General features: G+C 45.1%; 1 protein-coding gene across 1 annotated transcript in view; it reads right to left on the bottom strand.

Annotated features, from left to right (window-relative positions):
• TAF12 (TATA-box binding protein associated factor 12) overlaps nucleotides 1–26127 on the bottom strand; it is a 254938-nt gene that overhangs the window by 89714 nt on the left and 139097 nt on the right. The gene's annotated exons all lie outside the window — the stretch shown is intronic.

Below are 26127 nucleotides of genomic sequence, written 5' to 3'. Positions count from 1 at the left end.
TGTAGAGTGAGTTTCTCCAACACAAAATTGAGATCCCAAGCAGGAGTAGGAGCTCTCGTGGGGTCTTAAATTCTTTGCCCTCTAAGGAATTGCTTAAACAAAGGATGAGAAAACAATGGTGGGTCACAGTCATAGTGAGCAGAAATTGCTGCAGCATGAACCTTAATAGAAGAGAAGGACAAACCTTTGTCCAGTAACTCAGCAAGATATTGAAGAGCCACACCTAAATTAGGCTTAGAAACATCAAATTCCTTTGCTGTACTCCAAAATAAAAATCTCTTCCATTTATCTGCGTACACTTTCCTTGTACTAGGCCTTCTGGCCTCCAAAATAACATTCAAAACTTGCTGTGGAAGCTGAGACCCTCCAGGGTTCAAAACAGAATATGCCAGGCTGTTAGGTGAAGAGAGTGAAGTTTGACATTGAGTAAATGACTGTTCTCCTGAGACAGCAGGTGTGGAATCGAAGGCAAAGGCCATGGAGGCTCCCGTACCAGACTTCTCAGCAAGGGATACCAGTGCTGTCGAGGCCAATCTGGAGCTATTAAAATCATCTTTGGCTTGTCCTGTCTGACCTTTAGGAGTACCTTTGGAAGGAGAGGCAGAGGTGGAAAGGCATACACATGAAGATTGCTCCAATTGAATGAAAGAGCATCCACTTTCCAAGCTGTGGGATGAAACCTTTTTGTGCAAAACTTTGGCAGCTGGTAGTTCAGTGGAGAAGCGAACAGATCTATGTCTGGAGTTCCCCATAACACTGTCAATTTCTGAAATACATGAGGATCCAATTTCCACTCGTGGGGATCCATAATTTGTCTGCTCAACACATCTGCTAAGGAGTTCTGTGCTCCCGGCAGAAACCTTGCCTGAAGATTTAGCTGTAAACTGAGAGCAGTCTCTCACAAAATCATTGCTTGTCTGCATAGAGGATAAGAATGTGTTCCCCTTGCTTGTTGATGTACCACATGACAGTTGTGTTGTCTGTTAGAACCAACACCTGCCCTGGAAGAAGTAAATCCTTGAAAGCTATTAATGCAAATTGGACTGCTAACATCTCCTTCAAGTTGATATGTAGATGTTGTAGTCTGGCAGGCCACGTGTCTTGTATCCACTTTCCATTTAGATGAGCTCCCCAAGCTTTGTCTGAGGCATCTGTCGTTAGAATCTGACTCGCCTCTGGCGGGTCACAGAGAGTCCCTTGTTTAGGTGACATTCCTGAGCCCACCACAAAAATTCCTTTTGAATGCAAGGTATTATCTGAATGACAGTGTCCATATCTTGGCAGTGCTGTGTCCATACATTTTTGAGATACCATTGTAGCTTCCTCATATGCAGTTTGGCATTGGGAAGCACTAGAATACAAGATGCCATGAACCCCAAGGCTTGAAGGACTGTCCTTGCAGTCAGCCTGGACTGATGAGACAATTGATGGAAGTAAAGGGAAAGAGTCTTTTGTTTGTCCGGGGTCAAAAAGGCCATCTGAGATGCTGTATTCAGTCTCACACCCAGAAAGCACATGTCCTGAGAGGGTACTAGACTGGACTTTATTTTGTTCACAGAATACCCCAGGCATCTTAGCACTGCTATCACATATTGTAAATGATGAAGAAGTTCGTCCCTTCCTTGTGCCAGAATCAGGCAATCGTCCAAATAAGGATAGATCTGTATTCCTTTTAGCCTGAAGAAAGCTATCACTGGAGCCAGAACCTTCGTGAACACTCTGGGCGCAGTAGATAAGCCAAAGGGCAATGCAGAGAACTGATAATGAGAAGTCCCAGCCCAAAAGCAGATACTTCCTGCAACTTAGCCTGATAGGAACATGAAGGTAAGCCTCCTTGAGATCCAGAGTCACCATCCAGTGATCTTTGCCCAGCAGAGGTAAAAGCTGTTGTAATGTCAACATTTTGAACTTGGGAATGTCCAGATAAGTGTTGAGGATAGATAAATCCAAAATTGGTCTCCACGTGTTCCCCTTCTTTGGTACTAGGAACAGGCGAGAATAAAATCCTAGGCCCACTTCTGGCAGAGGGACCGGCTGTATGGCCCCTATTTGAAGCAGCAGAGAAATTTGTTTGTGAGCCTCTATTCTTTGCTGAGGAGGAACGTCTGGCATGCCTTTGAAAGGAGGCAAGGTATGGAAATAAAACTTGTAACCTTGGTGTATGATATCCAAAACCCATCTGTCTTGGGTAATTAAACTCCAATTTTCCTTGAAGAGTGCCAACCTTCCTCCCAAAGGTGCTGCCAGGCAAGAAGGATCTGGCAGCTGAAAAGGTAGGTCATTGGGCCTGTTTACGAAAGGACTGGCCCCTGCCCTCACTCGAAGACTGTGCAGGTGAACTCCCTGTTCTAGGTCTGAAAGAGCCCTGAACTCTGCCCCTACCACGTCTAGATCTACCCCTAGACTGTGAATCATAAGAAGGGTACGTCCACCCCTTAAGCAGGCCAATTCCTACTAAACTTCGGAGGCTGAACTTGCAAAAAATCTTTAACAGCCTGCATAGACTTAGCCTTGTCTTCCATTTTCTTTAAGACTGACTCCACAGGTGAACCAAACAACACATCAGACTGTAAAGGAGCATCCAAAATCCTTGCCTTAACATGGTCAGATAAATTCTGATCCCTCAGCCAGGCGTGCCTGCGAAGAACTGACCCAGTGGCAGCCACCCTAGACGAGGCCTGTACAGCATTAAAACCACATTGTAAAGAATGCTTACCCACCTGTTCAGAGACATGTACCAAATCTTGTAATTCTTTACACTCAATGCCTTCCGCCAGAGCATCTATCTTAGATTTCAATTGAGAAAGAAGATAGTTTTGATATTTCAACATGTGAAACTGGCAATTCAAAGCCCTCATAGCTAAGGTGGAAGAAGTATAGACTTTCTTTCCCCATCTATCCAAAGCTCTGGCCTCTTTATCTGGAGGAACCGGATTTTTTACAACAGAGGCCTTGACACCCTTAGGTCCCTGACTAACAGTTTCTGGGTCCGCCCTAGGACTCTTATAAAGATATTTATGAGCTTCAGGCACCCTGTAATACCTGTCCGGTTTAACAGGAGCAGGAGGCAAAGAATCAGGATTAAGTGAAGCCTCTGCAAACACATCTTCCACAACATCCAGAACAGGTGGTATAGCCAAAGGCCTATGCTGGGGTAAAAGCAAAAACTCCCTAAGCCTTTTCCTGGAATCAGAGAAGTCCTGACCTTCCCACTTAAAATGTTCCCTCATGGAATGAAGAGTCTCTGAAAAGAAAAATCCTCTGGAGGAGAAGCAGAAGGAGTAGAATCATCCACATCAGAATCAGAATAAGGAGAATACTCCTGCAAGTCTTCAGCCGAAGACTCTGAAACATCCGAAGCCTGCTCAAAACTCCCCAACTCTGTTTCCACCCTAGGCCTCTTATCAGGAGGGGGCAAAGAACCTCTAATCAAAGTAATTAAATCTTCTGCCATTTTAAGCATGTGCTTCTTGGGCACAGATCCTGATGAACTAGGAGTGACACCAACAGAAGCTAAACCTGGCCTGCCTCTGGGAGAAGCCTTGGAAACAGAAGGAGAGGGCCTAACCACCCTAGGAAGGGAGGGGAGTACAGAAACCTGAGAAGCCCCTTCAGCCTGACCTGCCTCCTGAGAGGCCACATCCTGCAATATCAATGTCTCCCCCTGGGACTCCAGAGAAGCCTCCGGCGGAACCACCTGTTCCACTGACGCCTCTAATGAACCGGCGTCCGGGACGGACGACTCTTCCTGCCTGGGTTTAGCTGCTTTGTCTTTGCGCTTCTTCGAAGAAGCGGGCGTCGGAGCATCCGACGGCATATTATAATTGCACCGCTTCCCGAAGACCAACCTGGCACAATCTAACCTTCGCTTAATAGTGCGCTTATTGAACCTAGCACAAAAGCGACACCCAACAACGTCGTGCTCAGGCCCCAAACAAGGAATACACAAAGTATGATAGTCCCTATGCGGTATCTGTTTCCCACAAGAAATACAGTTATTCACTTTTTCTGACATCCGGTAAACCACTGAGGCAAGAAAAAACTAAAATATTCCCCAACGGGTACTTAGCCAACTTTGACTCGGTCTGAAACTCAATTGAAAAATTCCAGAACGCCGAACGGCACTTGCAACGCTGCTTCTGCATCGGACCATGCGGCAAAAAAGACTGAGGATATGACGTCGGTCATGCGCATTTGTACCCTGACATCCTGATGTCAGTCTTAAGCGCCTTGACCGACGTCAGCCTAATACTTTGATATTCGGGCCGACAGAGGACAGCGGACTACCCAAGTGTAAGGACTGCAGCAATGTGAGATGAAGAACATCAAAATGTTTGCAAACATGGGGGATACAGGCCGCCCCCATCGCTACACCCTTCTTTTGCCTGAAATATTGTCCATCAAGCAAAACAAAATTATATTTAAAGGACCAACTCCATACATAAAACCAACACATTTATGGTATTACTATCCAATGTTGTACATTCACAAAGAAAATCATGGAACCATTCTAAACCCACTTCATGGGGAATAACATTGTACAGTTCCACTACATCAATAGTCATAAAAGTACATTTTTCCGAAAATTCTACCAACTTCATTTTGTTTAAAAAGTTAAAAGAATCTCTGCATACATGCTCAAATGAAACTATACAGTTTTTCAAAACACAGTCAACATATTTACCAAGGGGGTGGATTTTAGATTTTGACCCACTAACAATTGGCCTCATAGGTGGATCCCTGATACACTTATGAATTTTGGGTATCCCAAAAATAACTGGCACAATAGGGTATTTAACTTGGAAAACCCCCAAAAGCTCATGTGAGATCTCCTGTTCTTCAAGCATGTCTTGTAAATAAAAATCAATACACTGAAAAGCCAGTCTGATAACATTCAATGATGTTTCCTCATATAATTCACTTTGGTTGACATGTAAAATCATTTTATTAGTGTAATATTTACCCATGACAACAATACCCCCTCTTGGGTTTCATAACCCTTAACTGTTTATTGTTGGATAATTCCCTCAAAAGAGCAGCTTCTTGGACACTCAAATTTTCATAAACAAATGACCTATTACATTTAGCATTCCTAAAATCAAACTAATTTTTCAAAAATAATACAGGGTAGTGGCAATTGGGGATTAAATGTGCTCCACAAAAGCACAAAGCACACAACAGTATTGAAACATCAACACCGTTCCAGGTATCAATAAAGGCTGTCCCCCCTTCAAAATCTTCTGTTCAGAAGAATATGAAACATATTGTCCACCAATAGGGTACACGAACCAGGCTTCCACGAAAAAGATTTACTCAAACACAAATAAAGATACTTATAAACCAGAAGGTAAAAACAAGACAGATTTAACAATTTCATCTCCAACCAGGAGACTTCATCACAATCTGCCACAGTACTCAAACACTAATTATAATAGCAGATTCAACTTCATTTGTCACCCAATTACTTCAATTAATTCAAAAGTTACATACATTAACCCTTCAAGGTCTGTATATTAGTCTCAACATATAAACTACTATAAAATATCCTATAAGTGCTTAAAATTGTAGTAATGTATATGTACTAACATAATATTAATGCATATATACACCTATCTATACCAATTAAAATATGTTCTAAATATAATCTAAATTCCATGTGTACAAACCAAATACATTCAAAAAATATATTCCAAGAAATACATTCTTCATTAATGCAGACCAAAAAATGAACACAACTGTACGAAAAACCTATCGATGTGATATAGTATAATATAAAATTAAATATATGCAATATAGAAAATAAAAAAATATATAAAAAATATAGTGTAATCTAATATTATTCCTGTTGGCAATAAGAAAGTGGACTGGGGGATCAATTAATTCACTGAGGGAAAAAAATAAGAAGTTATGTACTCACCATAACGTTCCATCTGAGTAGGTATCTTTATTTGTCTGCAACCTTTGGGATACGGATCCGAGCCGGCAACTTCTACCACAGCATAGATCCGAGCTCCTAGCTCCTCCCTTTACCCATAATCCCCTGCCAACCCTGACTGACCTCAGATCAAGTTTGCCCCATATAACAACTTGCTAGTGTGTCCCGGAAGGGACTCATGTAAGACAACTCCTACTTAGAATCATATTGGTCAGGGGGAAGGCGGGTGGGACGGTTGCAGACAAATGAAGATACCTACTCAGATGGAATGTTATGGTGAGTACATAACTTCTTAATCTGAAGTAGGCACTTCATTTGTCAGCAACCTTTGGGACAGAGTCCCCAGCTACCTGAATCTTGGGTGGCCTTCATGGAAGGATATTCCGGAGCACTGCAGAGCCAAAGGACGCCCTACCTCTGGAGACAACATCCAGTTTGTAATGGCTGATAAAAGTATGGGATGAAGCCCAAGTGGCTGCGGAACAAATATCATCCAAGGGAACCCTAGATCTAAAAGCGGCTGATGTAGCAACGGCCCTAGTAGAATGAGCGCGGACTCCCTGAGGTGCAGGCCGTCCCGAACTCTGATATGCTAAGAGAATACAGCTCGCTATCCATCGTGACAGTGTAACTTTAGAAACCGACTTGCCTAGGTTGGTTTTGGCAAAGGAGTCAAACAACTGATCGGATTGTCTATGACCAGCCATTCGATGAATATAAAAGTGCAGTTGTCTGGGCACGCACAAAGACTGCAGCTTATACTCTCCTTTGTTCTGATAGTTGGGGAAGAACACGGGAAGATTAATAGATTGATTAATGTTTGCATTGGAAGATACCTTGGGCAGAAAAGACGGATTGATCATGAGGTAAACTCTATCCTGATGGAAGGTCAAATACGGTGGTTTGACACAGAGAGCCTGAAGTTCAGAGACTCTTTTGGCCGAAGTAATGGCCACCAGAAAGGCCGTTTTCCAAGAGAGGTATTTGAGATCAACTGTGGCCGCCGGCTCGAAAGGGGGGCTAGTCAAGGCCTGCAGAACTAAAGCTAAATCCCATGGGGGTACTATCTTCCTGACAGGTCTGAGGAGGAAGGTACCCTTAAGGAAAGCTTTACAGAGCTTGGAGGTAATAAGAGGGCCAGGCTCATGCCCTACATGATAGTGCAAAATCGCTGCTAGTTGCACCTTGACTGTAGAACAGCTAGCCACCTGATGAAAAAGGGTAGACAGAAAATCCAAAACCGATGTTAAAGGCGCTGTAAAAGGATTTAAATGACGGTGCTCAGCCCGGATGGAAAAGCGTTTCCACTTACTCCGATAGACCTTTCTGGTGGATGGCTTGTGTGCTGTTACTAGAATGGCTTTGACTGGTGAGGAGATTCCGGGAGTCCTAATCAAGAGTGGAACTGGAGCACCCAAGCAGTCAGCTTGAGGTTGACCAGGTTGGGGGTCGGAAGACCCAGGGGGTGAGTAATGAGATCCGGAAGAGGATCCAAAATCCAGGTAGGATGAATCAGGTGAGACCATAGGTACGGGAACCACGTCTGATGAGGCCAGAATGGGGCAATTGCTCCCCAACCGACTGGCTTTCTGTAAAAGTTTTAGCATCAGGGGCAGTGGCGGGTAAGCGTAAAGGAGACCAGGAGATCAGGAGGCCAAGCATGTACTAGAGAGTCTCTCGGGGACTCCCCCAGAGGGGGGATTAGGGCGAAGTAACTGTTGCATTTGGTATTTGAGGGAGAGGCAAAAAGATCGCAACAGGGTTGTCCCCACTGGGCAAATATTCCCTCCGCTACTACAGGCTTGAGAGACCATTCGTATGGAGTCAGGATTGTATGACTGAGCCTGTCTGCTAGGATGTTGGACCATCCCGGAATGTGCGTTGCAATGAGAAAGCAGTTGGTGGATATCGCCCATTCCCACACTGTCATGGCCTCGCGACAAAGAGGATAAGACCTGGTTCCCCCCTGTTTGTTAATGTACCAGACCACTGACATGTTGTTCGTATGTACCGCAATCATCCCAATCGGAAGAAGGTCGTGAAGTGCCTGCAACGTCAAAAGCACCGCCCTCATCTCTAGGACACTGATATGCAAGGAAGTCTCTATGTCGTTCCACGTGCCTTGGACCGTTCTGCCTGAATAATGCCCCCCCCACCCCACCCCAGGCGAGAAGCATCCGTGGTCACTGTGGCGATGGGAGGAGGCATCGTGAATTGACGTCCCTTGTGGAGGCTCGGGGACTGGAGCCACCACACGAGCGACCTTCTGCAAGTCCTGTTTAGGGGAATGGGATGGTACAGAGGGTTGCGAGACAGGGACCATTGCACCTGAAGGGTCCACTGCAGGACCCTCATATTCAGATGGGCCAAGGGCGGCAGAGAAATTGCTGCCGCCATGGATCCTAGAGCCCTCAGGACCAATTCCGCTGGTGGAGCTTGAAGTTGGAGGATGGCCTGTACATGCAACCTCAGGTTCTGAAGCCGATCTGGAGTCAGAAAAGCAAGCATTAGTTTGGAATCCAGTCTCGCCCCTATGAAATCTATTACCTGTGTAGGAGCCAGAAAGGACTTGGCCATGTTGACTGTCAATCATAGACGTGGAGCAAGATTGAGGAAGTAATCCCTGCATGAACAGAGCAGATGCCTTGTAGGGGCGGTAAGGAGCCAGTCGTCCAGGTACGGAAAGACCTGAATTCCCTGGAGTCTCAGGTGGGCCGCTATTGCAGCTAAGACTTTGGTGAACACCCTGGGGGCTGAGGTGAGACCGAAGGGGAGGGCCCTGAACTGAAAATGACTGGCTCCCAGCCGGAAGTGGAGAAACCTCCTGGAGCGTCTGTCCACTAGAATGTGATAGTACGCATCCTTGAGGTCTATCGAGCACATCCAGTCATTCTCCTGTAACATGGGGAGAATAGATTGCAGTGTGACCATCTGAAACTTTTCTTTGGGTACTGCCAGGTTCAAGAGAGAGAGAGGTCGAGGATGGGCCTCAAGTCCCCCGTCTTTTTTGGCACCAGAAAGAACCTGGAGTAAAACCCTGATCTGAGCTGATCTGGGGGGACGGGTTGGATGGCTCTTTTTTGTAAAAGCTGCTGAATTTCTGTAGCAGCCGCCTCCCTCTGACTGGGTGGTATGTCGGGGAGGCTTCTGGTTTTGGGGGTTACAATAAAGGGAATTTGGTAACCTCTGGATATGATGCGAAGCACCCAGCAATCTGCTGTTATGGACTCCCACATTGCTAGGTGCCTCGCAAAACGCCCCCCCCGACTGCTTCCAGAGTGGAGCAGCAGGGCAACCCCTAAGGGGTTCTGCGTGGGCCTCTCAGAGAAGGGTTCTCTGGACCCAAAATTCCTGGGACCCCCTCTGCCTCTAGGGCGGCGTCCTCCCTGTCCTCCTCTGCCACGAGAGGACTGGTTATCCAGAGCAGACTGGGATTGATGCGATTTCCGGAACCACATCTTCTTCTGACCCTTTTGGTTCTTGGAAAAGGACCTGTGGGGAGCAGAGAAGCGGACTCCGACGGCAGACAATGTCTTCCCGTCTTTCTTGCTCTGGACTAAAGTGTCGCGAATGGTTTTGCCAAACAGAGCAGAGCCATCAAAGGGGGCATTCGCGAATGACGCCTTAAAAGGGTTCCGAGAAGTCACAATGTCGGAGCCAGGCTTGTCGCCTCATGACCAGGCTGACTCCGCCAGCTCTAGTAGCTCCCTCAGTGGCGTGAGACAAAAGCCGCATAGAGGTGTTAGAAATGGACCGTAGAGTGGACATTCGGGAGGAGTACAATTGTTTGTCCCCTTCCGACATGGACTCTGGGGGGGGGAGGCAGTGTATTCTTTGATCAGATCCCGCTGCATCCGGATGACGTGTGCCATATAGTTCAGCGCCCTCATCGAGAAGGTTGCTGAATGAAGGCCCGCTTCCCAAGGCGGTCCATTGCACGAGACTCCTTGCTCGGTGGGTGGACCGTGGGGCTCTCCTGAGCCAACTCTCTCTTGGTGGCCACCGCCACCAACATGGCATCCACAGGGGGACCTCTGCTCCAATAGGTTCTCTCTGTGGGGGCACTCAAGATCCTGTCCGGACGCTTGAGGACTGGCTCTACAGTGTCTGGCTCCCTCCAAGCCCTGGTGGCAATAAGGTCCACCAGGGGGTCGGGGGGGGGACGACGACACCCAAGAGGTAGATGGCCCTGCTTCGAATGCCTCTAGGAATACGGACTCATCGGAGGAAGACTTGGGGGCAGACCAACCCCCCCTGATCCTAAGCATTTCCATGATGTCTCCAAAGGAGACATCCTCAGGGGGTGACCTTGGGAAGCCTTCCCCTTCATCTAAGTCTGTATCTTCCGTAAGGGACTCGGGGGAGTCCACGTGCCTCCTCTTACACTTAGACTTGTGAGGAACCTCCTCAGGGGGGCTGTCCGAGGAAGTCTCACCAGCAATGTCATGTTCCGAAGGAACATCCCAAGGGGCTGAAGCAAGCTGCCCCAAAGGCCGGGTGATGGGAGCCTGGACCAGCTGAGAGAGAGTGCGGGGGGAGCCGAAGCCAGGAACGGAGGTCCGGATGCACTCAACAGTGCCCTCTCCACCGCAGCGAAAGCCGAGGGGGAGCCACCCTCGGTAGGATCCGAGAGTCGACTCCCACCCGGATCCGAAGCGGGGACCGGACCCAGGCCCGAGACCATCGGATCTGAAGGACCCGCGTGCTCCGACAGGGACGGAGCCGAATACACACCGAATCCGAAGCTCGGGCCACGGCTCCGAGAGGTCGGATCCGACAAACTCGAGGGAACAGTCGGAGCCGAAGTGCCCAGCACTGTCGGCTCCGACCCACCCCCAGATCCAACGCGGCTCGGCTCCGAACGCTCTGAACACGGAAAACGGGTCGGAGAAGGAGCGATTGGAGCAAAGAATGGGGTCGCACTCCCCCCCGGAGGGGGGGAGGTAAGAGCACTCCCATCTGTAGCTGGGCCTGGATGAACCTCCTCATCATCCGGTCCATGTCTGCATCCGACATGCTAAAAGTATACCTCGAAGAGACCACCGTGGCAGGCCTGGAGTGTCGCCTCGATGAGGACCGGGTCACCCCCTCCTCGGGTCCCGGAGAGAAGCAAGGGGATCGGATCCGAGGAGGAGGTGATCCAGAAGCCCTGGAGGGAGAAGCCCATTTGGCGGGCGGGGCCGAGGAGGAGTCCTCGGCCCACCGCTTATGGTGCTTCTCTCTCCGCTCGTCTTTCTTGGCCTCCCTCTCCTCCGAAGCCGAAGCAGGAGGCTGAGTCCCGACCGGAGGGAGGGGGGCAGGAGTGGCCGCCACCGAGGGCTGGATAGTGGCCACAGAAGTACCGGAGGCCGGAGCCTGATCTGGGGGCAAAAGGCCCGCCAGAATCAGCTTCGACCTCTGGTCCTTAAGTGCCCTGGGGTTGAACGCCGCGTAAATCGCGCATCCAGAGGAGAGGTATTCAACCCCAAGGCACCTAACGTACCGTGTGTGGCCATCCGCCGGTGAAAGCTTATGGCCACACTCGGTGCACTTAGAAAAAATGGCTTTAGGGGCCTCAGACGTTTTAAAAAGGAAAACACACTCACTAGGCCCCTAAACACACACACACACACACACACACACACTACGACCAGCGAGGAAGGGAGGAGAAAAGGATCACAAAAAAAATAAAATTTAGTTAGCTAAAAAGGGTTATAGGGTACCTAATCACTCACTCTCGCTCACAGCAACAGAAAAAAGGAAGAAATTTAACAATTTTTCTCTCACAAATTTTGATCCACCAGGAGCTCAGGAACTTAGCTTGTAGCTTGAAGCGTGGCAAACTAGATCTGAGGTCAGTCAGGGTTGGCAGGGGATTAAGGGTAAAGGGAGGAGCTAGGAGCTCGGATCTATGCTGTGGTAGAAGTTGCCTGCTCGGATCCGAGATCGGATTCGTATCCCAAAGGTTGCTGATAAATGAAGTGCCTACTTCAGATCAATAGCACCACATATTAGGCTTGATGCAATGTTACCATACTATCCAGAACTGTGAAATATTGTGTTGGACAGAATGAATTAAAAAATATACAATATGAAATATAATATGTATAAATAGAATTAAATATGTTAAAAATGTAAATATAAATATTAAATAGGTTGGAATACAACTTATGTTGCTAAAGTGGTGAACTGTTAGTTACAAAATATTTAATGTATAAATAACATTACGGTGTCTTGTGCTTATATTCTAATTTCTCACATCTTTTTGGGTCAGCTGAGAGTAATTTTAGAACAGGGGTGATGGAGACATGATCGTTCAGGCCAGGACTATTACATGCATCCAGTCTCAGTTACCAAATAATTTCTCGGAACTCTAATCGAGTCTCCCAGTCACCCTTCCTCAGTCACCCTCCTCTCTCATCATGTCCAACTTCCTTCAACACCCAAAATTTGTAATCTGCATCCTTACATGTCAGCAAATGCCTGTATAGAGCATTATTTTCATTCTCTTTGTTAATGTCGTCTATATGTACATATATACGTAATCTAAGGTTACGTTCTGTTTTTCCAACATAGTATGCCCAACAGACCTTACAATAAGCCAGGTATACTACTCCCTTTGTTTAGCAACTGGAATATGTTTTACCCTTGATTTTATAACTGATATAGGGTATGTCTAAATCTTTTGTTCCAGCTATAAACGGACACTGGGAACACCTCCCACATTTAAAAGTGCCAGGTTTTGGACATGTCCACCTCTCCATTTATCCTGTTTCTTCTCTAGTATGTTTTTTTAAATTTAAATTCCTTTTAAAACTGTACCTCAATGGTTTTTGGAACACATCCACTTTGGTGGGCATCCTACTAAACAAACCATAGACATTTCTTAATCCACCCTATTTCTGTATAATATGTTAATGTCAAATAGGGGAGTTGTTTTGTTATTTGTTGTATATTACCCATAATCTTACTTCCAATAACCTCACCACTGATCAACAAAGGTAAATAAGTTGTTCCCCATCCTTCCACCACACCTCTCTGAATAGAATTAATGAATTCATCAGGATACCCCCCCCTCACTGAACATTTTAAATACAATACCGATTTCATTTATGAAATCCATTTTGTCTGATGTCATTCTTGCTATTCTAACCATCTGTCCTTTAATGATATTATTTTTAAGATTATGTGAATGGTCACTCTCATAATGTAAATATGAGTTAGAATAGCATTCCTTCCTGTATATTCCAGATCTGTATCCCTTGTTTACATAGTCTTTCTGTAACTTCACATCCAAGTAGTGTGTTTCATCTACACTAACTTCATATGTAAATTGTAAAAAACTTGTACTATGATTTAAAATGTTAATAAAATCTGGTATCAATTCATCAGTCCCTTCCCATAGGATAAAAATATCATCCAAAAAACGGTAGTAGCCCATAATATATTGATGAAATATGGATTTAAATACAAATTCTTGTTCCCAGTATGTTGTTGTTGTGTCTTTCGGCTTTTCCCGGTTAGGGGTCGCCACAGCGGAACTCCGGTCCGCTAATGATTGGTAGTTGATTTTTACATGCCGAGTTACCAGCCCTGACACACAACCTTCAACAAAGGTACGCCCATTCACGCATGTCTCCATGCAGAAGATGCATTCCCGGTATAACTTTGTAATATTAGCATATATAGGAGCACAAGCCGAACCCATAGCCACCCCATCCGTTTGGTGGTACAGGTCCCCCTGAAAATAAATACAGTTATACCTCAATACCAGTTCCATATTTTCCAACACCAATTTAAACTCATCTGAGGTCAAAAAAATCAAATTCCTCAAGCATTTTTTCAAACCATGTTAAACCTTCCATGTGGGGTATTACCGAAAATAAGTCCTTAACATCTATAGTAAGAAAAATGTTATCTTTGAAGAGACTAGTACCAATTTTATTTAAAAAAAACCATGAGTCCACCAATATACGTGGATATCTCGAATAAAATTTCTTCAATTTTGTATCCACATATATAGCCAGTGGTTGGGTTTTTGATCCTTGTGAAGTGACTATAGGTCTCAGGAGTGGGTTATCAACTCCCTTATGTATCTTGGGAATGCCAAAGATAGCTGGAATTACTGGCTTATTTACCTTTAGGAAATTATATAAATGTATATCAGCCCTTGTATCAGACTGTCCTCTAGTATCAGGTCAATTATTTTATAAGAAATGTTTAATTCATTCCTTGATACAATAACATATCTGTTGTCCGTATTAAGTATATCCAGCATCTTGTCTGTGTACTCCCATTGACCATTAATACTACACCTCCCCCTTTGTCCGGTTTCATCACCCGGATCCTATCATTCTCACTTAGTTCCTTAAGTAATTTTCTCTCATTAGATGTTAAGTTGGAAATGGTTTCTTTTGTTTTTCCATACTCCCTCCTAATCATGCTTGTAACGCACATCTCAAAATTCTGAATGTCCTGGTGTAAAGGGGGGTTAAAAATACTTCTCCTTGTAAGTGTATTGGTCTGGGTGGGATGTAGACCATCCTTAAATATGTGAGCCAAATTTAATTTCCTAGTAAACAGTTTTATATCAAGCACTACATCTTCTATATTTGGCTTTTTTACTGGCACAAATGTAAAACCTTTTAAAAATAACTTAAAACAGTTATCATCAACTGTAACATCTGTATAGTTATAAATATTAAAATTATTTTGTGTGTAAACTACTACCTTCTTCTCATTCAACACTGCGTCATCTCCCTCATCTGGATTATGGCCAGGTTTTGTCCCATAACCATCTAGCCTCTCTGTATTATCTTGTATTAAAATTTCTTCCAGTAAACCATAATTTATCTCCTGTAGCCCCTCTTCCCTTGCTGTCGGGCGTAATAATTTCCAGTCACTTCCGCATAGGAGGGTTGTTGTACTAGGTTCCGAATTCTCTCGGACCTCCTTGACCCCCCCCCCCTTTAAAGGGCTACCCATTTCTTGATTACCATTCTCATATTCTTGAAAATGGTTAACATTATTGTACTGTGTTTTGTAAGTGTTTATATCCCTGGGTCCCTTATATTGACGGTCTTCCCAATATGTAGACTTGGGGGTATCCCTATGTCTACCAGCAAAATTCATTTTCATATTTTCACAACAGTAAGCCCTTCCTTGTTGAGATTCTTGAATGTCCCTCTCTAATTTAGATATCTTTCTTTTATGATTCTTAGTCATTAAATTATCAACATCCTGCAAAGTTCTCAAATATACTTTCTTATATTCGTCAATACTAAACAATAGGTCTGCATTAAATTACTTTGTTCAATTTCTCAATTAATTAAAAGTGCTGCTTCTCCTCAACACATACCCCATATCCTGAGCATCCTCTTTGAAAATAAGTTTAAAGTACATTTTTCCTAAGAAACAATTTCAAATCCACCAACAAACTTTCAATTTTAAAACTGGTGGCAGGAACAAACAATTCGCCCCTACTCAACAAATTAGCATGTTCAGTATAACATTTAAATTAACTATAATTGTACAGCTTAAAATCCCCTGTACAATTGTGAACTATTTCCATTGATGAATTCAAGGAATTAACAGAATAAGAGGGAAACCCCTCAGTCACAGTACCTTGTAAATAACTTTCTTCAGGGAAGGTTTCAAAAGAATTCACCAGTTCTTGTTGTGATGAAACTTCCCCTGCTGATAATGGCCTTGCTAAAAGTTCCTATTGTTGTATACTCCATTGTTTCCCCTGTTCCTCTGGTTTTCTAAGCATTTGGACCTCCGAGGCCTGTCTGCCTGGTTCCCCTCTAAAGGGATTTCTGCTTCCCCCAACAAACGGTTATCCCGTTCGGGAGAACCCTACCATTGACATAAATCAGCCTTCACCCCATTCTTATTGGCTGATGGTGGACTGGGATACGCCTTCCCTTCTGCGTACGCTACGTGGTCCCTTTCAAACTTTATTTTATTTTTCATCCTTTCAATGTACCCATCCACCTTCTTAAAAATAGAAAAATAGTCATGCTGGTATTCAGGGAACAGTAAGTCCTTATGAATGATATTATCAAGTCTTTCCGATTCTGCTATGAGCCCATCAATTTCCTTCTGATTAAATTAAATCAAACACTCTAGGAGCTCGCACCCATGACAGTCAAAAAGCTGCAGTAATTCTTCATGGAAAGGGATTCCAGTCTTGACCCTATTGGGGAACTTCCAGGTCCGAGGGACCATGGGTATCCTCCTCACTTTGATACACTCACGTAGGTAGGCATTATCCAGTTACAACCTCTTGCAACGAAAAATGGATTCCTCCAAAGAACCAATAGATTTAGTTAAAGACTGGGTCTCGGAATCTTGTCTCTGTTGTTCAAAGGCCATTGCCCCCAGAATAATAATGTCAAACAGTGGCCCAGCAGTGGAAGAGCGGTAGCCAACCATTGATCCATGAAAGTCCATAAGGGAGCTCTTTCTTTATCATCAGGATAGCTTTGAAGCACTTGACATCCAAACCTGAAAAATTTAAACAAACTGTATCTGAAGTACTGAATATTGTAAAGGAGATGAAACTGTGCTTTCACATGATCTAGCAAGGACTGGGTCCCTCAGTCAGGCATGTTGCTTAACAAATGAACCGACCCCATTGCTGCCATCCTGACATGATGTTTTTCATCCTAGGAAGTGAATATGAACGCCTACCACATTTTCTTCCAAACATGGTCAAGTCTATAAATCGGGTTCTTGGCTCCAGCCCCAGCAAATCTTTTTCTGAAATTGCTGATCATCACAGATGGCTCAGCAAAAGGATTCTTGCACAGGTACTCGCAGGATGCAACAACCCTGTAAAAGCAATCGGGTTTCTTGGGAGCAGAGAACAGGTGCCTGGCTCCACAGATGCAACAGCATATATATCTTCCAAGACTACAATCACCAGAGGGATGGTCAAGAACTTTTTCTCTGGCAAACCTAGAATTTCAATGTAATTTTTCTGGGCAACTAAAAGCTGCTTAGACTCCCATTTAAAGCACCCCTTCATTCTAATTTGAGTTTCACTGAATTAGACATCCTCTGTTGGAGAAGCAAAATGATGAGTCCTCAGTGTCTGACACATAACTAAGGGGAAAAGATATGTCAACATATTCCAGTTTTTCAGCTTCTGAGTAAGAGAAATCAGTTTCCATGGGGGGGGGGGTTCCCTTTTTCTTTTCCGAGTAGGGACCATGCTCTGTACATTTTTAAGAAATAATACAAAGCCCTGTGACAGTTTCATCAAATCTTGAGAGGGGTGGATGGGAGAAGGACTCGCCTAGCTCTTGCTGAGGCAAAACTGAGGACATCAAGACTTGGATGCCTTGGCCCTTTTTTTTTTTACAAGTGGTGCCCACCTTCAGTTCACAGGTCATAGGCAGGTGTTAAGGACCTCTACTTCAAATCCCCAGATGTCCTTGTGGATAGATCTCCCTTGGTTAGTAAAAAGGGGTGCCAGATTTAGAGGTGCAGAAGACGACATCCAGACTGATAAATAATTGAAGAGTTTCAACTCAGGAGGACATATAACCATCTGAGTGCATGGCAGCCTCTTGAGAGGCACTGTCAGAGATCTTTGCTCAAGAAGGTATCAGAGTAGGAGGCTGCAAAAGCACCTCGCTTGATGCAATGTTTTCAAGCTCCAAAAGTATTCTGTCCATCTCCTGGTATTCCTTCTCTCAGGGATGCATCTCCTTTCACTGTTTAAGCAGGGTGTCCATGGATGACTTGGCTGACATGGTTATTCCAGACTTTTCCGGGTGCAGTAACCTTGGAAAAATATGGCTCTATATTTGGTCTTCTCGATGAATTTAGAAAAAGGGTGACAGGAGGCAATGTCATGCTCCCTCTCCAGTTAAAGTAGATATTGTCAAAAGAAGTCAGTGTGACAGATTTCCTTCCTATACATAAATACTGACTCTATATTCTGACATCTATAGTCCCTGATGCCCAGATTCTCCACAGGCTTTAAACAAGCAAACATATAAAAAAAGAAGTTGTGTACTCAGTATAACATTCCATATGCGCTGTCCATCTTGCCTTTATTCTTCACTGGTTGGGTTTGGAACCGATCCTTGGTTCCAACTCGGCAGTTTACAAAAGCTCGAGGTCTTCCACTGGCTCGTGGCTGTATCCCTATCCCATCATGCCCTACAAGAGTTCCTCAGATCTCGTCTGCTAACAGTTTCACCATGAACTATTTTGAAACTTTAGAACAAAGAAGAAGATCAGAGAACACTATATACCAAATGTGACCACTCAATCCTCCAGAAGTCAAAGGCTGGGGGAAAGGTGTGTGGGATGTAGGAATGAAAACGAGATGGACAACACACATGGAACGTTATGGTGAGTACGTAATGTTGTTGCCCTATCTCACCTTCATTCTTCATTGGTTGGGACAGTTTCTCTAGCACCATATTTCTTGGGCGTTTCCCAGGGGAATATTCTTCAGAACAGTGGACCCAAAGGAGGCCCTGTTCCTGGAGGCAAAATCCACTTTGTAATGAGTGATAAAGGTATGAGGGCTTGCCCATGCAACACAAGAACAAATGGTATCAATTGGTAGTCTAGCACGAAAAGCAGAAGAAGCTGCCATGGGTCTCAGAGTGACCCTTGACTTTACAGGGAAGATTTTTGTTGCTAGATTGGTATGTAAAGGTAATAAAATCTGATAGCCACTTTGAAAGTGTGATCTTAGATACAGGGGCACCCTTCTTAGCTTCTGAAAAGGAAACAAATAATTGGTCAGATTTTCTGAAGTCCTTTGTCCTCTGTACGTAGAAATGTAATTGTCTGTGTAAATCCAGTTGGTGCAACATATATTCTGCCTTGTTGCCATAGTTGGGAAAGAAAACTGGCAGTTTTATGGACTGATTCAAATTAGACTGTGAGCATACTTTTGGTAAGAAGGATGGGTTCGTCCGAAGGGATACTCTGTCTTTGTGGAAAAGCATGTAGGGGGGGCTTAATCAATAATGCTTGCAGCTCTGAAACCCTTCTCGCAGAAGTGATGGCAATCAAAACAATTGTTTTCCATGTCAAGAACTTTAGATCACAGGATGCTGCTGTTTCAAAGGGGGAACGAATCAAGCAGGACAAGACATAGTTCAGGTCCCATGGTGGTAGAAGGGTTTTAAAGGGTGGTCTAGCAAAACAGTGCCTTTCAGGAAGGCTTTGCATAGTCTGGAAGACGTCAGATTTGGAGCTAAATTGCTTATATGAAAATTAGATATCGCTGCTAAATGGACTCGAATGGTAGCTACAGCTGCGTCTTCATTAAAGAGTTTCATTAGAAATTAAAGAACAGAGCCTAATGGCAAAGAAAACAGATCAATGTGATTACATAATGGCCAGGAAAAAAATTGTTTTCATTTACTCATATAAGGTTTTCTCATTGAAGCTTTATGAGACAAGATCAAGATACGTTTGACAGCAGGAGAGAGGTTAGGGAACCTGGCTATATGTGGAATCGGAGCAGCCAAGCTGTCAATTGGAGGGTCTGAAGAGAGGGGTGGATTGTTCCCGACGCATGATTCAGAAGGTCTGGAACTGGGCCAGAACCCACAGCTCCTCCTGAAGATGAGGCCCACAGGCAGGGGAAACAAACTTTAACAAGGCCAGAATGGGGAGACCAGAATTAGATTGCTTCCCAATGATCTGGTTTCTGAAGACGTTTGGGTATCAAGGGAAAGGGAGAGAAGGCAAAGAGGAGACTAAGAGGCCAATAATGTACAAGTGGATCCCTTGGTGACTCCCCCGGGGGGAATAAGGGCAAAATAGCTGCTGCATTTGGCATTCATGCATGTGGCAAAAAGGTCGCAGCACGGCTTGCCCCATTTGTGGAAAATCATCTCCACTACTTCTTGTTTTAGGGACCACTTGTGAGGCATCCGAATCGCTCTGCTGAGTTTGTCTGCTATCATGTTGGACTTCCCCGGGATTTGCGTTGCTATCAGAAAGTGATGGAAGATCATTGCCCACTGCCATATGGGTAGGATCGGGTTCCTCCTTGTTTATGGACAAAACAACTGACATGTTGTCTGTCTGAATTGCAATAGTCCCCAGCGGAAGAGAGTCCTGAAGTACCTGCAATGCCAAGAGCACCGCTGTCATCTCTAGGATATTGATATGCAAATGGGCCTTGTGTTCCTGCCAAGTGCCTTGGACTGTCCTACCCTAATACTGCCCCTCCCCATCTGGGAGGTGTCTGTGGTCACTGTGGCTAAAAGGCTGTGGTAGGACAAAGGGACAACCTGATGTCAGATGAGTGCAGTGAAGCCACCAGTGAAGGTCCTTCTTGCAGGAGTCGGTTATCAGAATTTGGGGAGACATGGGCAGTTCCTGCAATGACCACTGAGTGAACAGTAGCCACTGCAGAATTCTCATGTGCACGCATGCTAATGGAACCAAGTTTATCGCTGCTGCCATGAAGACTTTCAGAACTGTTCTTGCTTGTACCCTTTTCTTGGAAAGAGGGTTTGAGACCTGATGTTGCAGAAAGTACAGTTTTGTACCTACCATAAATGTAGATGTCCGATAGGCATGCATCTGCAGTCCTTACAAATGGGTTGTCCTGTCGTCAGGCAGCCCTTCGGTCGGCCGGATTCCAAAGTCTGGGTCTGGCCTCGGCTGGTGTCGCACTTCACCCGACATCATAGCGGCAGTTCTTCGGGTATAAAGGCATCAGCCGACGCCATTTTCCTCAGTGTTTCTTGCCCCAGATGCCAGGTGCCCTCTAGGAAGGCTAAATTTGGATAAATGCAAATGGTTCCAAATAGTAGAGAGCAAACAAAAAATAAGCATGTATGTACATATATACAAACAAATACACCATAATAGACTCCCCCAGCTAGCTACAAGATGGGCAAATACCCTAGGAGTACCACAGAGGGGAAGAGGGTGGGTAATCCTGACTGCAGATGCATGCCTATCGGACATCTACATTTATGGTAGGTACAAAACTGTACTATGTCCTTCAAGGATGCATCTGCAGTCCTTACAAATGGGTAGAATACCATAGCCAAACTGGGGGAGGAGTAGAAATAAGATTATGGTGTAGTTAAGATCCCTTGCAAAACAGCAGTGGCAAAACCTGCTCGGGATCTGGAGTATAAAGGTAAATTATAATGCTTGGCAAATGTATGTACGGAGCTCCAAGTAGCAGCCTCTAAAATGTCTTTGGTAGCCACTCCTCGTAAAAAAGCTGTGGTAGTGGCTGTAGCCCTTGTAGAGTGAGGCCTGATGTTTTCTGGAGTTTTCTTCCCATGGTAGGAGTAACAAAATCTAATGCAATTTCCTATCCACTTAGAGATTGTCTGCTTTGAAATTGCTTTTCCTTCCATTCCTGTTGCATATGCTACCAGTAGCTGGTCAGTTTTTCTATTGCTCTTGGTCCTGTCCAGGTAGTAACGTAATTGTCTATGTACATCCAAGGTATGCAACAGTCTTTCTCCCCTGTTCTGTGGGTTGGGGAAGAATGTAGGTAGGTGGATAGCTTGATTTAAAGATACCTTGGAGACCACCTTTGGCATAAAAGTAGGATTAGTTCTCATGGACACTCTATCTTGATGGAAGATCAGGAAGGGCTGTACTGCCACTAATGCCTGTAGCTCAGATACCCTTCTTGCTGAAGTGATTGCAAGCAGGAAAGCAGTTTTCCATGATAAGTACTGTAATTCTGCTGTTGCTGCTGGCTCGAAAGGAGGGAGTGTCAACTTTTCTAGCACACGCACAAAGTTCAAGTCCCATGCTGGCAATGGTGGCTTCCTAGGTGGTTTTACATTTTTAATTCCTCTCAGAAACTGCCTAAGCAGAGGATGTGAGAAGAGTGGAGGATCCAAGTTGTATTCTGCTGAAATAGCTGATGCATGAATCTTAATGGAAGAATAGGACAGGCCGTTGTGGAAGAGCTCTGCCAAGTATTCCAGGATGTTAGCTATGTTTACCAGTGACACATTCTCTCCTTTTGCAGTACTCCAAATGAGATATCTTTTCCATTTTGCTGAATAATTTTTTCTTGTTGAGGGTCTGCGAGCCTCCAAGATAATGTCTTTAACCCTTCGAGATAAATCTGGGTTATTTGGTCTTATGCAATGTTCCAGGCAGCCAGCTGCAGTGTTTTCAGGTTTGGATGCAGGGTTTTGAAGTTGTTCTGTGTTAACAGCAAGGGAACTAGGGGCAGAGGCCATATTTGTTCCCGAGACATACTCCTCAGTAATGGGTACCAATGTTGCCTTGGCCAGTCCGGAGCTATCAGGATGATCCTTGGACGGTCTTCTTTGATCTTCAATAGCACCTTGTGCATCAAAGGAAGAGGTGGGAATGCATATGCTGTCAGGTTTTTCCAACTGAAAGATAGGAGTCCACTTTCCAAGCAAGTGGGTGGTACGTCCTTGTGCAGAATTTTTCAGTTGGTGATTGTGTGGGGATGCAAATAAGTCTATTTCTGGTAGTCCCCATTTCCCTGTAATGGTTTTGAAGATGTCCGGATGCAGCATCCATTCGTGGGCATCCGTGGTAGTTCTGCTTAAGATGTCTGCTAGTATATTTTCTTTTCCTGGCACAAATATTGCTTGTAACTGAATGTTGAAGCTCAGTGCCACATTCCAGAGGTCCATTGCCATCCGGCATAGAGGGTATGAATGTGTGCCTCCCTGTTTGTTGATGTACCACATAACTGTGGTGTTGTCCGTCCTTATCAGCAGTTGACCCTGTCGAAGAAATGGTCTGAATGCCTGAATTGCCAGTTTTACTGCCAGCATTTCCTTTTGATTTATGTGTAGGTGCAGCTGGTCTTGATTCCATAAGCCTTGTATGCACTTGTCCAGCATGTGTGCCCCCCAACCGAGGTCTGAGGCGCCTGTTGTGATGGTCTGGCTTGGTTGAGTGCTGTGGAAGGGCAGTCCCTTGTTTGATTGATAGGCCTGAGCCCACCATTGGAATTCTTGCTTCAGGCATGGAATTATTGGAATTTGGGTTTCTAGGCTGTGCTTGTGCTGAGACCATAAATTCCTTAGGTACCACTGTAACTTTCTCATATGTAGTCTGGCATGTGGAATCAATATTATGCAGGATGCCATGTAACCAAGAGCTTGCAGGACTTTTCTTGCTGTTAGCTGGTTCTGCTTTGTTAATGCCATGAAGTAGAAAGGGAGTTGCTCCTGTTTTTCTACTGTCAGGAATGCCATTTGTTTTGTTGTGTCCAGATCTGCACCCAAGAAGGTTATCCTTTGGGATGGTATCAGCCTTGACTTTTTTATATTGACTGTGTATCCCAGGGCTTGTAGTAGATGAATGACCCTTTGCAAATCTCTTGTTAATTTGTTTTTGCTGTCCGCTTGTAACAGGCAGTCATCCAGGTAAGGGTAAATTTGAATTCCCTGAAGCCTGCAATGAGCAATTACTGATGCCAGGCATTTCGTGAATACTCTGGGTGCAGTAGATAAGCCAAAGGGCAATGCTGAGAATTGATAATGCTCTGATCCTGCAAGAAATCTGAGGTATCTTCTGCAATTTGGTCGTATAGGGACGTGCAGGTATGCCTCCTTGAGATCTAGAGCTACCAGCCAAGACTCCTTGCCCAGCATGGGAAGAAGCTGCTGTAGGGTCAGCATTTTGAATTTTGGAACAATGAGGTATGTGTTTAAAGCGGACAGGACGAGAATAGGCCTCCATTGGTTTTCTTTTCTTGGTACCAGGAAAAGTCTGGAGTAAAATCCTTGCCCTTGTTCCATAGATGGTACCCTTTCTACAGCTCTCATCCTTAGTAAGTGAGTTATTTGTTCTAGAGCTTCTGTCTTCTGATTTGGAGGTAGGTTTGGCATTCCTCTCTTCCTTGGTAGAGTATGGAAGTGAAACCTGTAACCTTGGTCTATTGTCTGTAAAATCCATTTGTCTCCTGTGATGTAATGCCAGTTTACTGAAAATAAGGCTAGCTTCCCGCCTAAGGGTGCCTCTAGTTGTTCCCTGGTAGGCGGTGCCAGAGCCAAGTCACTGTGATTGTCCTGTGGAAGTGGTGGTGGTGGCTGGATCTGTGGCTGTACCTCGCTGGTTGTTAGCCTGCCACTGATGTCCCCTGTAGGCACCTCTGGATTGACCCCTGCCTCTTGAGCGTCTATTCCTGCCTCTCGGAGCTCTGGAGGTGTCTGGAAAGGACCAATTCTTGGAAGGCCAGTTCCTGCTAAACCTTGGAGGCTGGACCTGCAAGAAATCCTTGACTGTCTGGACAGATTTTGCTTTCTCTTCCACCTTCTTCAGCACCTGCTGTGCAGGGGAGCCAAACAAATTGAGCTTATCCATGGGAGCATCAAGGAGCTTTGATTTAACATGGTCTGGTAAGGACTGTTCTTTTAACCATGCATGTCTTCTGATCACTGTGCCAGTCATGGCTGATCTAAAGGAAGCCTCCAGTGCATCATAGCCGCATTTTAAGGAATGATTACTGACCTGCTGAATGTTATGTACCATTTCCTGTACAGATTTTTTGTCTAATGGTTCATCCGAGGACAGCTTTTTAGTTAACTGGTCTAACATAAATTCCTGATACTGAATTATGTGGAATTGACAGTTCAAGGCCCTAGCTGAAAGAGTAGCAGAAGTGTAAACTTTTTTACCCCATCTCTCTAAGGCCCTAGATTCCCTTTCAGAGGGGAGGGGGTTTTTGGTAGAGGTAGCTGCTACAGCCTTGGGTCCCTGGGAGATAGTTTCGGGATCTGCAAAAGGGGCCTTATACAAATGATAATGTGTATCCGGAACCCTGTAGTACCTATCGGGCTTAGCAGGGGCCGGAGGAAGAGAATCAGGAGCAGTACAAGCATCATTAAAAGCATCATCCACAACAGTAAGTACTGGAGGAATGGCTAAAGGCCTATGCTGTGGCAAATGCAAAAAGGTTCTAAGCCTTTTCCTAGAGTCTGAAAAATCCTGGCCCTGCCATTGAAATTGTTCCCTCAAAGCATGCAAGGTTTCCCCAAAAGAAAATTCCTCAGGCGGAGAGGCAGAAGGAATGGACTCTTCTGCATCAGAGTCCTCATAAGGAGAAAAGGGGGCCTCTGGAGGGTCTGAATTATCTGATTCATCAGAGGAGCCATCTGAAGAAACTGGCTCAGGGGACTCTACTCTAGTCCTCTTCTCTGGAGGTGGGTGAGAGGCCCTGTCTGGATGTGGTTGGGATCCCCGGATCAAAGAAATGAGATCCTCTGCTAGACTAAGCATTTGTGAACTAGAACTGGGCCTGTGAGGGGGTCTTAGCAGGCACAGTTTTGGTAGTTTTTGCTGCTTTAGCCCTGGCAAAGGCCTTAATCGACATGGATGCAGGAGGCCTAGCAGCTCCACGTGCAGGGGTAGAAATATCCAAAGGGATAGTATCTGATAAATCCTGTGAAGCTGCAGGAGCAGGTGGGATTTCAGTAGCAGATTCAGCCAAGCTGGATGAGGCCTCGGTAAGTGGCAAGCTTTTGGCCGAAGGAAGAACCGTGGACTCGGTTTCAGCCGAAACCAAGACACTCATGGTTATTTAACCGGTTTCGGCCGAAACCGCGGACCGCGAGTGTCGGTCCTTTTCCTTGCGTTTTTTTTAGAAATTTGCGTAGTCGGAGTATCCGACGGCATAATGTAAGCAAAAGCGGAGCCGAAAAACTCTTCAGCAAATTCAGACCGACGTCTAAGCGTTTGTCGGTTGAAAGAAGCACAGGCTAGACAAGCTGCTACGTCGTGGTCTGGGCCTAAGCAAGGTAAGCAGTAAGAGTGGAAATCTTTATGAGGTATTTGTTTCCCACAATTTAAACAGTTATTCACTTTTTCTGACATCGGCTGAGGCAAGAAAGAGTTCCCAACGGGGTACTTAGCTTTTTAGAAGTCTTCGGTACTTGTAGTAGTAATCTCTGGTTCTGACCGACCGGCACTTGCGAACAGCTTCTGCTTCGGGCGCCACGCGGCAAGAAAGACTGAGGAAAATGGCGTCGGCTGATGCCTTTATACCCAAAGAACTGCCGCTATGACGTCGGGTGAAGTGCGACACCAGCCGAGGCCAGACCCAGACTTTGGAATCCGGCCGACCGAAGGGCTGCCTGACGACAGGACAACCCATTTGTAAGGACTGCAGATGCATCCTTGAAGGACATCTAAAACTCTTTCTAGAGGAAGTTTTGCCATCAAATTTGTCGTGTCCAGATCTGCCCCTATAAAGATAT

This window comes from Protopterus annectens, chromosome 1.part2 (assembly GCF_019279795.1).
Source record: "Protopterus annectens isolate FY-2018-M chromosome 1.part2, PAN1.0, whole genome shotgun sequence".
Taxonomy (NCBI): domain Eukaryota; kingdom Metazoa; phylum Chordata; order Ceratodontiformes; family Protopteridae; genus Protopterus; species Protopterus annectens.
Note: the sequence above shows the minus strand (reverse complement) of the source record. Positions and strands in the feature narration are given on the sequence as shown.